The sequence below is a fragment of the Centruroides sculpturatus genome, unplaced genomic scaffold (assembly GCF_000671375.1).
Source record: "Centruroides sculpturatus isolate CEXI.00-Female unplaced genomic scaffold, Cexi_2.0 scaffold598, whole genome shotgun sequence".
Classification (NCBI taxonomy): Eukaryota; Metazoa; Arthropoda; class Arachnida; order Scorpiones; family Buthidae; genus Centruroides; species Centruroides sculpturatus.
Window position 1 is genome coordinate 141,406 of NW_019384757.1, and position 13,656 is coordinate 155,061.

A 13,656-nucleotide genomic window follows, 5' to 3' on the forward strand; every position below is an offset into this window, starting at 1 on the left:
TACTTAAAAGTGTTAATTACAATGAATAATAAATGTCTTTATAATTAGAATGAATGTTAAAATTACATGTTAACTAATATATACCTGTATATATATATACACAATAACAATTTTGAGTCAACAAATACTTGAACTGTGATAATTTGTTTAATAATTTCTACATTGTTTTAAATAAACACATTTAACCTATAAAATTTTATTTTAATAATAATAATAATAATATTTTGATCTTATTACTGCATTTTACAATAAAATTTATAAATAGCAATTAAATAGATACATATAATGTAACATGCATGCACGCATGTGTATAATACAAAAATTTTTAATTATTTAACTTTACACAGGCAGTTATTTATTGAGACATTGTCACAATGCTTATTTGCAATTTTTAATTTATTTAATTTAAAATATATTCTCTCCACTTAAAATTAGTAATGACTTGTCCCTGTACTGTACATTATACTTTTCTTTCAACAATAGAGTAGTGTCAGTCATCTATCTAACACTTTACAGGGGAATATTTATAAATTGAAATAACATGATTTCTGGTTCACAAGTTCTTATATAGTTAATTGGGACCTCCTGCCCCAATGTTTCTATATCTGGTCTCGTCTTTCATCTATCTAACTTCGATCCTCGGATTAAGAAACTACAGATGGATAGTGGTGAATTTATGGGTCTACATTTTTTCAAATAAAATAAATGATGATAAGTTATTTTATTGTACTCTAACATTTTTTTTTATGCAGAAACTTAGTTGATATGATCAATAATGTAAATATTCTTCATTTACCAGTAAAATATTTTAATGAAATAAAATGTTTTTGATCACTTTTAGTAATCATCATCAATTTTATAACAGCTTAAGTTCCAAAGATAAATTCAAAATTGAAAACATTATATGCATACTGCTATTGCATGCATATGTTGCATGTAGTATTTCTGGTTGTTGACAAGACTATGTCTTGTTTATAAAATCGTACTGCCTGCTGTGTTACCAGCTTAGAAGTATGAAGGAGTACATGTCAGGAGTTGCAATTTGACACAGAATATTAGGTGCCCAAATCATGCACACATAAAAAAAAACCAGACTTGTAGGTACTCAGGAAACCGAGAACTGAGTCAAAATAAAATACAAAATGGCAACTTGCTCTACAAACAGGCAAACTGAAGTCAGGTGGTGAGAGTACCACCCACAGCTGTTCTAGGAAGTGGACTCTGATCCTATGACTAAACACGTAGTATTTTCTTTGTTAAATAAAATTTGTAATCTAATTTTGTAAATTTGGGAGTGCTTCAAATATGACATTAAAACAGGGTTTTATGTCGTTACAAGTAGGTTTTATTAACATTATCTAGTATAGTAAAAGTGTGGGACTGATAAAAATTTGACATTATATTAGAGTTGTTGTTATATCTGGTGATGTTATAATCGGATTAAACTGTATATTGTTTGTGCAAAGTAAAAAATAATTTTGGATAATACAATAGCCACAATTATTTTTTTCAAAAACTGGAAATTTTCATTATGCATTGACAAAAATTCAATCCAGGCCGACATACAACGGAGAGAAATTTCGAAATTGGATAGGTTAATTTCATCAAAAATGCATCGTGGATGACCTTGTGGTTGTGGCTGGCGAAGTTTGAATGATTGCACTAAAAAGCAGTGATACCAAAGAAGATTGGAGAATGAGAATGAGATCCACCTTGTGTCAAAGTGATTCCGCTTAGTAGCGAGTCTCCAAGACATAGTCTTGTCCCAAATACGGTTTTGCCATTTTACTTGTTTTGAATATATCTTTGCACTCAAGCTGTTATCAACCTAAGATAATTATTAAAAATAATCAAAAATGTTTTGTTTTATTAAAATAGATACTTAGCTGAGAATTTTTAGAATTAGGTTTGTAAATTAGTCAAAATAAATTATTCTTTACATTATTGTTTTTCAATATGAGACTAATATCTATTATTGTTGTTTTTATTTTTATTCATGATATACTGTAAATATTAAAACAGACAAATATAATATTCATGAAGCTTATTATCTTAGAGCATATGTCCATATATTTGCATATATGATTTGATTTATACATTCCAATGCTTGAACTATTTTTATTATCATAGAATTATTACACTTATTGAAGAATTTTTGAAAACTTTCTAAATTATTTTGAAAAATTAACTATCAGTATAGAAATAATGATAATTTATATCAATTACTAAGTAGCTTTTGTTTAGTACAGAATAAAATACTTTATTTTGTGGTTATTACAAATATGGTATTTTAAGACATTTTACAACTAATTATTAAGACATTTTGAATGTTTTAGTTGAACCTCAACAATATTAAATTATTAAGTATTTTGACATATTTCATCTTTATATTAATAAAAACATTTTACATATGATTTATTATATTATATACAGTGATCACATCAACATCTTTTTACTGATAACCAGCACTCTGATTGGGACACAAGGAATGCCTTGATAATGCCTTCAAAAACACTATAAACTACAAACAGTCTTGTAATCATATTTTGAATAGATTCTTGAGAAACAACATGATAATGTGAAATTTATGACCACAGAAGAATTTTTAAAAAATTGGGTATTAAACTTTTAATTCAAAAATGTTTAACTTGAAGTTGGGATTTTTTACTCTAAACTTTGACATAACAAGATTTTACTGTATTTATGTAGTATAGTATTAAATTTGATTAAATAAACAAAATCTGCTGTAAGGAATAAACACAAGATCATTATATTTTCAATTATATACTGTATACAATGCATTCAGTTGTATTGTAAGCATATTTTTGAATTGAATATACCATGTGAATACATTTATAATAATATATAGGCAGGATTCAAATTTTATATTTTTGCATTCCTGCACATCTAGTGGCAAATTTAAGTTTTGTTAGGAAAACACTTTCTTTAAGTGACACAGTGATTGCCTGTGAGTGAAAGTGTTTTGTTGTGATTTCCATGTTCTTGTAAGTAAAACAAATTTTTCATTTAATTAAAATGACAGTCATTATCTTGTAATTAGTTCTATTTATTTTTTAATTTATAATAGAACATCATTTATACAATTTTGTTAGGTGTATTAAATACTCGGCTCGGATGTCACGCCAACAGTTAACTCAATCAAAAACTTCATCAAAAACTTCAGATTATGAGGCGTTAAATAGAATTAAAAGACATATTTTAATCTTGCATAGAATTAAATAGAATTAAAATATTTCTTTTAATTCTATTTAACTCCTCATAATCTGAAGTTTTTGATTGATTTATACAATTAAACACACATTATGTAATGTATAAGAAAATAAAATTTTTTCTACTGAATGTTTTTTTATTTTCATTATCAGTTTCCTTTATTGTTGGTGGTTACATGTTTTATAGATGGTAGGATTTCTTCTGAATATAGTCTTATGATCTGTAGCTGCTCCTATTTCTTTGCATATGTGTTGCAGGATAACATATTCAACAATTGGCCTGGCATGTGCATCATTTTTCTGTATGTCTTCCATTTCTGGCCTGTATCTTTTGATCATAGACATTAGGATGCATGGTTTGAAATAACACTGATTTCCAAGTGTTCTGATGTACTCAAGATCCTGCATTTTTTTGTGGACAAACTATTTAACTCAAATGGAATTTTGATACAACATTTTCATAAACTCTCTGGAATTTTAATTTAAATAAAATAAATTAATGTTCATATAACAAACAAACTAATCAGAAACTTCCTATAAAGTGTGGGAACCATGTACAACTAAAATTAAACATAGTGTCATGTGTCATAGCATCATAGATGGCGGGTGGGGATGGTTGCTTCCAGATTGCTGATGTGACCTAGATACTGTAACTACCATTCAAACTTGCTTTTTTCCCTAATATTTTTTTTGTTTTATTTGATTACTGATGGATTTCTGCACTTACATAATAAATAAATGGATTTTTCGTAAATTAATTTTTAAAAAATGTTATAGTCTGATTCTATGTAAAATCTTTGCAGCAAATTTAAAAAATATAACAGTCATAAAGAGTGGTATGTTTGTGTTAAAAAATAAAAATCTTATAGCATATATTTATTCTTTTCTTCTGTTTTCTTTCTGCCACTTTTTGGGAAAACTAAAATTTAACTGTTGTATGTGTATTATAATAAGAGTTAGTACAACCAACCACACAACTATTTTTTTTTTAATGTTTTGATATGTTTTATCTATTCTCTATCTAACTAGTGATGATTAACTATTCCAAAACCAATTTAATGTATCCAATCAGAAATCACAAGAATGTAGATAGATGGATTGATGCACTTCTATAATCTGTCTATACTGCAGAGAGGAGGTAAGTTTTCCAAAAATAATCATAAAGCATTATTGCATTATATACATAGTGATTTCTAAGCAATTCATTTACTGAACAGTTTGCAATCTACTGGCTACTTACTGGATTATTAATGCCTTGCATAGGATAATTTTAGTCTTTTTGTATTTTCCTTGAGTCAAATTTGAACTATCCTTTGTTTCCCAAACACTTACATTTGTATAGTTTAAATAATTTAAGAAAATCACAAGAAAACAATAATTAGAATGGAATTGAAATGAAAGAGAACCCATTTTTCAAGTCTTTTAAAAACTATTTGAGACAATAAATTTTGCTATTTTATTATTTTTTAATTTATAATACTTTAATGTACCTATTTTATAAATAACGCATAACACTGTGCTTTTCATGTTTTCCTGTATCTCATTTATTTCACTTATTATTTGAATATTTATTTATTAATTATTATTGATCTTTTAAGTCATTCAGATTTAATGTAGTAATGGAATTATATTGTTTATTTTCATTTTCACTTTTTAAAGAACTATATACTAAACAAAACCTAAAAAAGTGAATTAGAATTTTTTAATATTTCATACATTATAAAAAATAGGAAATAGCATAACATCGATAATCTATTAAAAGTAACATTTTAATTATTTTTATGTCAAATTGAAAAGAAATAAATGAGCAAAAAAAATTATCACCTAGTTAACAGTTTAATTTCATTCAGTTTTAATATTATAAATTGATGGAAAAAATTGCATGAAATATTTTATTGGAGTGATAATTTGCAAAATTCATCTTAAATGATTTTGAACTTAAATTTTATCATCAGGACTTTTCAGAATAAGAGGAGGAATGGTTTCAATTTAATGAACTCTAAATAAAAAGAAATACTGTTAAGAACCATGTATGATCTTTTCAGAATCAATAGAAAAGAAAATAGAATTTTTATCTTTAAACATTGTTCAATTAAATTTTAAATTTTTCAAATAATAATAATTATAAGTGATGAGAAAAATATATTAAAAATAAAATATAAAGAACAAAATTATTGATACAAATCTTCCTAATTAAAATTAGGACTGTCTGTTATCCATACATGATCCATTCAAGGATATTTTGATTTTTTTTATCATCAACTGCTTCCATGATTTGGAAAGGAAACAACTTTTCTTGTAATTAAAATTTTTTCAAATATCTGAGATCCACTACTTCACAAACCAAAGAATCAGCAATAAAAAAGGACTCACTTTGAGAAGCAAACATTTTCATTCGTTTTTAAAACATCCTCTGTTTTTCAAATACACTAAACAAAAACAATTTAACTATTTTTTAAAGTTAATTTGTTTTGTAAAACCTGTAAATTTAAAAATTGTTGTGCTTTAATTTATCATTTCAATAAAATATTCTTTATGAATTTTTCTATTATTTAATCTATTGAAATGATAAAGTAGAAGATTCTATTAATATTATATTAGTTCAGTTAGCAGTGTATCATCTCCCAAAATGTGGTCATAGACCACATTTTGGGAGCCAATATCAGTTTGTGGAACAAAGATCAGTCTGAATATAAACTTAAAATTAGAATATGAAATAGTAAAAACAAATTTCATAATAAAAATAAATTTGATGTCTTTAAAACTATTGTTATTATTTGAAGAAAATTTTACTTTGTAATGTTATGTGCCTCTTGTTAATATGAATAAAGATACTAGTTGTGATGGAAATTGTTTTGTATATACAACTTATTTATATATTTGAGGTTTAAAAAAATTAAAAATTATTAAAAGTTATAAGTTCCTAGATGGAAAAATTTGAGAAGGATTTTGGTAGAGCATTACATTGATTTTTCAATTATTGACTGAAATTACCAATAACTGAAAAATAGTTTTTTCTTTACAATCAATTATTTGGAGAATTTTAATTCATAATTTCACTTATATTGTAAATAAGTTGAAATTATTAAGTTCCAAAGAATAAATGATCAATTTTAAAGGATGTTGAAGTTATTTATGATTTAATGTATAAAAGCTCTATAAATTATAAATTTTTTAAACTGAAAAACATTAAAACAAAGAAATTATAAAGTATTATCTATAAAATATGAAAATAAATCTTTAAATTATTTAAAATATGTTTTAATATTTTTTAGCATTCTATGCATTTATTTATACTTTTTAGCATAACATTAAATTAATAGATAACTTTTTAAGAACTTGTTTCAATGATTTCTATGATTATTACTGTAATAGCATATAATGTAGTTTTCTAGGAAAGAATTGTTAGAAACTTATCAAAATTATTTCAAATTGTGCTAATGTTAGTTATTATATTTTGTGATTTAAATTTGTTTGCTCATTAAAGATGAGAAATTTTTGATTTAAAAGAAAGAAATCAACAGCTAATATTTTATTTGAAGTCTGTTATTTAGTGATTTCTGAAATTTTGGTTATCTTCTATCCTGTAATCTACAGATTTTTGGATAACTAACTATGTTTATGTTGTGTATGTAAATATTCAAATTCACCTGTCTATATTATTGCCATCCACTGCAGTTTTCTTAATGATTTGGAAATTTTTTACAAACAAATTGACCAAAGAAATCATACAACTAAATTTTACTTTGCAAGGAAATTTTCTTAAAACAACAAAACATTTGCCTCAACAACAATTTCAAAATTTTTCTTCATCTGGAAAATTTGACATTGTGTTTTACAACTAAGCCAATTCCAGATGTAAATTTACATTTAGTAATCTTTTTTACTTGGAAAATAAGTTTGCCAGTAGTGATCCTGATAAAAATAAAAAAATTTTTTCTTTACAATTTGCAATCAATAAAAGAGCTTAATCTTAAATAGTAATACAGTAATGTAAATTCTAGTATAATATATTATTTTTGAAAGTTTTTTTTAATTAAAGTAATTGTATTTTATAAATTTTATTTTTAATAATTTAGAAAATATTGTATAAATGTATTGTATATATGTATGTAAAGTAACTAAATTTGCATTACAGTAAATATATAAATGAAACTTTGTACTCTTAAAGAAAAATCATTTTAGAGGAGACTAATTCCATTATGTTATAATGTGCTTTATTGTATATTAATACTAAAGTACTTAGCATAATATAAAAACTTATTTATATATTATTAAAGATTATGATTTATTTATCACATATCAGAAAGAATTTACAGTTAAGATAAATATTAAAGTCATATTAAGAGATATGAGAAAATATTTTAAATAAAAGCTTTTTTTAATTAAAGAGTTTCTTTATACAATATAAAACTATTTCAGAGATTAAGAAATTGTGTATACATTTGTGGATACTTTTTCAAAAGTTTAGTTTAACTTCAAATTTTAATTAAATTTTCAAACTTTCAATTTTATGTTTATCAAAACAAAAAATTAATGTTTTACAATTCCAAGAATTTATTTCTTTTTTATTTAAATTTGAATACATTTAATTGATAAAATTGGATGCTTTTATAAACTATTTTGAAAGAATTCAAATTTAAAAATCTGATAATTAAAAAGATTTTTGTGTGTTACTTGAAATTTCTTGGGAAAGCCAAATGATCACTGGATTATATCAGGCTATATTATTATTATTATTAATAATTAAATGCTAAGTAGTAATATAGCTCAATATAATCCAGCAATCATGTGACTTTAATATATAACTATCAGGTTTTAGATGTTAATATTGAAATTTCTGATAGTGATAAAGCTGAAATCATTCAAATTTAAATAAGAAAAACTTTTTCAAATATTTATTCAATTTTTAAGATTGTGTTTTGCATTTATTGCTTTATTTTGTAAAAGACTTTGCTTAAAAAAATTTATGCATTTTATATAGTACAGGTACTCCTCTCTTTACGACTGAGTTCCGTTCCAACGACTACGTTGTTAAACGAGGAGCTTGCGCTGGGAATATATCAATAGGATGGTTGTAAAATTATAAAAATTATGCAACAAACTTCAAATTTATTCATAAAAAGACATGCATATGTACATATTATCATTTGTTTATTTGGTTATCTGGAGCTGTAGAGGTTTTTGTTTTCCAGGTAAGGGTGATGACAACGATAAAATAGAAGTTGTACCTTCAAGGGCGGAGGCCTTAAATGTAACATTTGAAATGAAACCTGTAACTGTGGTTTGTGTTGTAATCTTTTTTCTTGATAAATTTCTCTATAGCACTTCAAAAGTTCACTCATCCAACGTTCAACTTTATGCTAAAACGTTCAGTATTTGGATCCATAGCCTCAAGTTCCAATATAGCCGCATTAATTTTGGAGAACACACCAGCTAACCCATGTACCATGAATTTCTTTTTCACTTCTTCGGTTCTTTCATCTTCTTCCTCTTCCAAATACTGCATGGCTTCTAACTCTATTAAATCTTCATTTGTTAGCTCTCCATCAACATAATCCACTAATTCAGCAATGTCTTCCACTTCAACATCTAAATTAAGCACATTGGCAAGGCCTGCAATTATTTAAATTACATCACTTTGACTAAAAAAGTGCATAGCAAGCCTGTACTATGCTCAGTGAGCATGTCACCAATTGCTACTGATCAACACTCAAGCTGAAAAAGAGGATTTCCCAAATTGCAGATCGAAACTCGATTGGTTGTAAGTGCAAGTGGTCATTAAGCAGATAGGTCATAAAGTGAGGAGTACCTCTATTAACTTCTTGAGTTTTAACTCTGTCATTAATATTAACAATGGAATCATATAGTATATTCACATATTTTAGACACAAGACATGACTGAAAGTATTCTATTTAAAATCAGTTGAAAATAAAAAACACATTTAATTTAATTATAACTGGTACAATATGCACAATATAAAAGATGTTACATAATAATAATATGCAATTTTACAAGACAAGTAATTAGGCATATCCAAAATATGATATCAACATTTTATCTATTTTATATTGATAAGAATAAGAGATATTCATAATATTAAGTTTTTAATGTGAACAGTGAATTTTAAACTTGTGAAAAATATTAAAAATTAATTTAGTAAATAGTATATGATTATTCTTATAAATGAAAATAGTAATACTATAGTAGTATGTTTTTTATGTGTGTATGTATGTATATATTTAAACTTATCATCAACTTATCACTTAATATTAGTTTAACAAGAATATATTGAATTGTGTTATTAATATAGTATCTTGTGTCTTAATCTTACAAACAGTTCTTATACTTTTTATAATTAAAATCTTATTGTTATTTGAATTAATATTTTAGTTTGAATTCAAAATGTTATATTTAGAACATTTTATTTTAGAAAATTTAGAAACATTTTAGAAAATTAAAGTCTTAGAAATCTTGAATAGAGTTAAAATTTTAAGACAGAAATACCTATTAATGTTGAAATTTAGGATGGAACCCAAATGTCACTATAAACAATAATCTTATACAAAATAGCAATCAGTTGAAATTTGCCAATGATGACAAACAGTAATAAATATATTCAACAATAAATATATTAAATTATTGATAATAATTTAAATATAAAAGCATCTATCTGATAAACAAAGTGATAATACAGTATATACAAATATGTCGCACTAACCTTGAATAGCTTTGCACTTAATTTTAGAATGTAACACTAACATTAGTGTTATGTTCTAAAATTATATAGAACATAGAACACCTGAAGAAGGTCCTATGGTGGATCGAAAACATTAGTGTTATGTTCTAAAATTAAGTGCAAAACTATACAAGGTTAGTGCAACATATTTGTATATATAAAAGCATTCTGTATATTTTATATTTGAATTAAAAACTTAAACATTTCTATTAGTAAGTACAATTAAATTTTACACATACTTTGCATTTAAATATGACTGTAGTAGTTAGCCTATATATATATAAATTAAATAAAAAACTATGTTTTTGAACTTTTGTATAGAATGCTTAACTATCATTTTGTTTACATTTAGTATTTTGTATAATATATAATATGTATTTATAATACTCTAGTCAGCTATTTCAATATAAAATTTTTAATAATTTATTAATGTATGGTAACATTAACATTAATTAAAATACTTGGAAACTGTTCCAACTTATATATTCAGAATCTTCACAGGACTCTGTCATTAATATCTATATACTTCAATATTTATTCCACAATTGTGTTGATTAACAGAATAACATTATAACTTGTGATTTGTCAAAATTTAAAATTGAAACTATAAATATATACAAGTAAAATGGCAAAACTGTATTTGGGACAAGACTATGTCTCGGAGACTCGCTACTAAGCAGAATAACTTTGACGCAAGGTGGGTCTCATTCTCATTCTCCAATGTTCTTTGGTATCACTGCTTTTTGGTGCGATCATTCAAACTTCGCCGGCCACAACCACGAGGTCATCCATGATGCATTTTTGATGAAATTAACCTATCCAATTTTGAAATTTCTCTCTGTTGTATGTCGGCCTGGATTGAATTTTTGTCAATGCATAACGAAATTTTCTAGTTTTTGAAAAAAATAATTGTGGCTATTGTATCGTCTGAAATTATTTTTTTATTTTACACAAACAATATATAGTTTAACCTGATTATAATGTCACCAGATGTAACAACAATCCTAATATAGCATCAAATTTTTATTGGTCCCAAGATTTTACTATACTAGATAATGTTAATAAAACTTACTTGTAACGACATAAAACCCTGTTTTAATGTCATATTTGAAGCACTCCCAAATTTATAAAATTAGATTACAAATTTTATTTAACAAAGAATCTACTAACTATGTGTTCAGTCCTAGGGTCAGAGTCCACTTCCTAGAACAACTGTGGGTGATACTCTCACCACCTGACTTCAGTTTGTCTGTTTGTAGAGAGAGTTGCCATTTTGTATTTTATTTTGACTCAGTTCTCGGTTTCCTGAGTACCTACAAGTCTGGTTTTTTTTTATGTGTGCATGATTTGGGCACCTAATATTCTGTGCCAAATTGCAACTCCTGACATGTACTCCTTCATACTTCTAAGCTGGTAACACAGCAGGCAGTACGATTTTATAAACAAGACATAGTCTTGTCAATAATGATATATATCACAGGAAAATTATATACAGTAAACTCCCGATTATCCAGGCTAATGGTGGGAGAAGTGGCACGGATAATCCAAACTATAATTATTAATTTCTAAAATACAACATGTAGATTCGATGTAGATTCAGCTTTTTCAAATTTTTCAATTAATGTTCGTTTTTGTTTTATAGTAAGTACAACTTTCTTTTGATTATTAGGCATTTTAAAGGTACTTATCTGAAAATTAAAAAAAAAAAAACATCTTGTTTTACATAATTTTACACTAAAAGTATTTGTGGGAAAGTTATTTGAAAAAAATCTTACGTATAATATGTATTATAAATACGTACAGTACATATAATCAAATCTTAACTTGTAATACGTATTATAACATGCAACTAAATGAAACTTTGTTTAAATGTACTCACTATCATTTTCTCCTCCGAACAGAAACGTCCAGTGCAAAAGAAGCAGCCTAACTAAAACCAGTCCAGCTGACTTCAGATACCCTCACCACTCGCTTCAAACATCTAAATACGAACACATGCACACTTATAGGATGCGTAAAGCAAGCAACTATTTAAAAAATTCATACACATATAATTGTTTTTTAAAAATTAAATTAATGCATAGATAATCTGCAAACTGAATAATCCGCACACGGATAATCGGGAGTTTACTGTAGTAATGTGAAGAAAAGCTTTTATATATTGTCATTGTATCTAATATGACAGTGATATAGATTACAGAAACAAAATAATTAAATATAATTTAATTTGTAGTATTCTTTAATTATAAATAGATATTTAATTATTTCTTGGATTTAATTTGAAATGCATTTATAAAATACTTTGAACCGAAGTATCTGTAAAATATGTAACTTAAAATTAAAAGTTATATTTTAAGCTTCATTACAGAACAGTTTTAAGCATCATTTTCATAGAAAATGAATGCTACTCAATATTAATAACATTACATTAACATAACATAAATATTACACATTAACATACAGTAGATCCCCCTACAAAACCGTTTCCTATAGTTATGATTCCTATAAAAATTGTGGCAGTATCCGTAAACAACGGTAAAAATAACTCCTATAATACGTAAAACGTCATCGGGCAGCCGAACTACTTTCCCGCCGTCCGTAGCGCCACGCTACGGACGTTTAGGCGGATAAATTGAGTTTAGTATCGTCTGTTCATATAATTATATATAAATTAGGTACTGTACATATAATTATATATTAATTATATATAAATTAGGTACTGTATATATAATTATATATTAACTTAATTTATTGTAACTTTATTATAATTAAATATATATTTTTCGCCGTCTAGCGTCACGCTACGGCGAGTTAGGCGACCTATCGTCTGTCCAGTACTGTAATTTTATACATTTCTTGTGAAAGAAACATTTCTTATTTAACGGCCATAAAAATTATTTATATTAAGGATGTCTCCAAAGGTCAACGAAGTTTTCGCAGAAAAATAATATCAGAAATCGCGGCCGCGGTTTGATGCGCTGTTCCGCGACGAAACCAAGCTTTAGCAACGGGCGTAGTCGAACGGTACACACTCGGTAAGCAATCCTACAATTTTTTGTTTATAACGTAGTTTATACGGATTATTTTCAAAAAAATATACGTATTTTGGAAATGTTGAGTCGAATTAGTCTAGAATCGATTAATTTTATGAAAGAAAACCATTCAAACAGCCATAGTCCGTAAACTATGATTCCTACAAAATTGATTCATAAAGAACGGAACGTATCTACCGTCTTATAGGGGGATCTACTGTAATATGTAACATAAATATTACATTTTTTTTAAAATTCATACTCTGATTGAAGTGTCACACAAGTGAAAATAAATAAATTGTATTGTCAAGACATGCATTATTGAAGTTTCAGGTATTAGAAATATTTATATGTAAATATTGATTTATTGTTTCTCTATTTTGGATTGTTTATATTTATTAAAATGTTTTAAAATTTTAAGAATTTGCCATTGAACTCTGTTTATACATTTTTCAAGGAAACTCATAAAAATAGAGTATAAGTGAGAAAAACATAAGTGAAAATTGTTTTTGAATTGCTTTCAGTGTGAATGCAGTTGTCACCAGAATATGGCACAGCAAAAGTTAACACTGTAAGATTGAATTTGTAGTGTAATTCTAAACAAAGAAGTTTCAATTTTACTATATGTACTATATACAGGTTTCCCTTGCTTAA

The 13,656-nt window shown here is 25.9% G+C and overlaps 1 protein-coding gene across 1 annotated transcript in view; it reads left to right on the forward strand.

Moving 5' to 3' along the window:
* Positions 1-13,656, forward strand: part of LOC111628727 (probable U3 small nucleolar RNA-associated protein 11) — a 63,792-nt gene that overhangs the window by 8,037 nt on the left and 42,099 nt on the right. The gene's annotated exons all lie outside the window — the stretch shown is intronic.